General features: G+C 56.2%; 2 non-coding genes and 1 pseudogene across 2 annotated transcripts in view; all 3 read left to right on the forward strand.

Annotated features, from left to right (window-relative positions):
- LOC146143653 (small subunit ribosomal RNA) overlaps nt 1-1,682 on the forward strand; it is a 1,811-nt gene extending 129 nt beyond the window's left edge. The window contains exon 1 of the ribosomal RNA XR_014500395.1: nt 1-1,682. This exon is cut by the window's left edge and continues 129 nt beyond it. This is a non-coding gene — a ribosomal RNA (small subunit ribosomal RNA).
- Nucleotides 1,683-1,929: 247 nt separating this feature from the next.
- On the forward strand, nt 1,930-2,083 carry LOC146143654 (5.8S ribosomal RNA). The gene has a single exon (XR_014501206.1). It is a non-coding gene; the product is annotated as a 5.8S ribosomal RNA (ribosomal RNA).
- A 248-nt stretch (nt 2,084-2,331) lies between these two features.
- Nucleotides 2,332-2,500, forward strand: part of LOC146143655 (large subunit ribosomal RNA) — a 3,679-nt pseudogene continuing 3,510 nt past the window's right edge.

Raw genomic sequence — 2,500 nt, forward strand, 5'->3', positions numbered from 1 at the left:
GTTTTACGTGGTTAACTGTGGAAATGCTAGAGCTAATACATGCGTGAAGCGCCGACCTCGCGGGAGGCGTGCTTTTATCAGACCAAAAACCGACCGGGCTTCGGCCCGCAACCTTTGGTGACTCTGGATAACTTTGCGGATCGCACGGTCTCGCACCGGCGACGGATCATTCAAGTGTCTGCCCTATCAACTTTCGTCGGTACGGTACTGGCCTACCGAGGTTCTTACGGGTAACGGAGAATCAGGGTTCGATTCCGGAGAGGGAGCCTGAGAAACGGCTACCACATCCAAGGAAGGCAGCAGGCGCGCAAATTACCCATTCCCGACGCGGGGAGGTAGTGACGAAAAATAACAATACAGGACTCTAAACGAGGCCCTGTAATTGGAATGAGTACACTTTAAAACCTTTAACGAGTATCCATTGGAGGGCAAGTCTGGTGCCAGCAGCCGCGGTAATTCCAGCTCCAAAAGTGTATATTTAAGTTGTTGCGGTTAAAAAGCTCGTAGTTGGATTTTGGGCGCAGGCGGCCGGTCCGTCGCAAGGCGTGTACTGGCCGTCCTGGCCTCACCTCCGGTTCTCCGCCGGTGCCCTTGACTGAGTGTCGGCGGCGGCCGGAACGTTTACTTTGAAAAAATTAGAGTGTTCAAAGCAGGCGATTCGCCTGAATAATGGTGCATGGAATAATGGAATAGGACCTCGGTTCTATTTTGTTGGTTTTCGGAGCGCGAGGTAATGATTAAGAGGGACAGACGGGGGCATTCGTACTGTGCCGTTAGAGGTGAAATTCTTGGATCGGCGCAAGACGAACGACTGCGAAAGCATTTGCCAAGAATGTTTTCTTTAATCAAGAGCGAAAGTCAGAGGTTCGAAGACGATCAGATACCGTCCTAGTTCTGACTATAAACGATGCCAACTAGCGATCGGGGGGCGTTAGTTTTACGACCTCTCCGGCAGCTTGCGGGAAACCAAAGTCTTTGGGTTCCGGGGGAAGTATGGTTGCAAAGCTGAAACTTAAAGGAATTGACGGAAGGGCACCACCAGGAGTGGAGCCTGCGGCTTAATTTGACTCAACACGGGAAATCTCACCCGGCCCGGACACAGTGAGGATTGACAGATTGAGAGCTCTTTCTTGATTCTGTGGGTGGTGGTGCATGGCCGTTCTTAGTTGGTGGAGCGATTTGTCTGGTTAATTCCGATAACGAACGAGACTCTGGCTTGCTAACTAGTTACGCGACCCAATCGGTCGGCGTCTAACTTCTTAGAGGGACTAGTGGCGTTTAGCCACACGAGATTGAGCAATAACAGGTCTGTGATGCCCTTAGATGTTCGGGGCCGCACGCGCGCTACACTGACCGGATCAGCATGTGCTCGCCTTGGCCGACAGGTCTGGGTAACCCGCTGAACCCCGGTCGTGCTAGGGATAGGGAATTGCAATTATTTCCCTTGAACGAGGAATTCCCAGTAAGCGCGAGTCATTAGCTCGCGTTGATTACGTCCCTGCCCTTTGTACACACCGCCCGTCGCTACTACCGATTGAATGGTTTAGTGAGGTCCTCCGATTGGACCTGGCGCGGCCGGCAACGGTCGAGCCGGCGTCCGAGAAGACGATCTAACTTGATCATTTAGAGGAAGTAAAAGTCGTAACAAGGTTTCCGTAGGTGAACCTGCGGAAGGATCATTAACGGTCTCGCAAACGCTTCGGCGAACGCGAAACTCGGACAAGCGAGAGAAAAAGTCTTTGCTACCCGGCGCCCGACCCGCGAGGAGCGGCGCGCCGGCCGGCGATTCGGTCACCCGGTAATGTTTGCGCGTCGAGTGCCGCGGTGCCGCGCGCTCCGGCTTCAAGCGTCGGCCTGGCCGACCGCTCGGCGCGGTCTATTTTGTCACCCTATAGTGCGAGGCACTGTGCGAGCGAAACAATCGTGGATGGCTCTTGGCGGTGGATCACTCGGCTCGTGAGTCGATGAAGGACGCAGCTAGCTGCGTGAATTAGTGTGAATTGCAGGACACATTGAGCATCGACGTTCTGAACGCAAATTGCGGCCTCGGGTCAATCCCGGGGCCGCGCCCGCCTCAGGGTCGCGTTGCAAACGTTCCGCGCGGGGATTTCTCCGCGCGGCTGCTGCGGCGTCGGACGCGCGAGCGCCCGTCCCGCTCAAGACAGCACGGCACGATGCGCGACGATCGCGACCAGAATCCCGCGCGGCGGCGGCGAGTCGACCTCGAAGAGGCCAACGGCTGGCGGCTCAAGGGCGGGAATCGAGGTGCGCGGCGGCGCGCGGCGCCGACGGCGAGCGCGGAACGGGAAGAATAGTCCCGGTCCTTACTTTCGGCCTGAGGTCGGACGAGGCTACCCGCTGAATTTAAGCATATTACTAAGCGGAGGAAAAGAAACTAACGAGGATTCCCTCAGTAACGGCGAGTGAAGCGGGATGTGCCCATCGCCGAATCCGCGCGCTTTTGGAGTGCGCGGAATTGTGGCGTACGGAATTCGTCACG

Source organism: Ascidiella aspersa, chromosome 5, assembly GCF_963924565.1.
Source record: "Ascidiella aspersa chromosome 5, kaAscAspe10.2, whole genome shotgun sequence".
Classification (NCBI taxonomy): Eukaryota; Metazoa; Chordata; class Ascidiacea; order Phlebobranchia; family Ascidiidae; genus Ascidiella; species Ascidiella aspersa.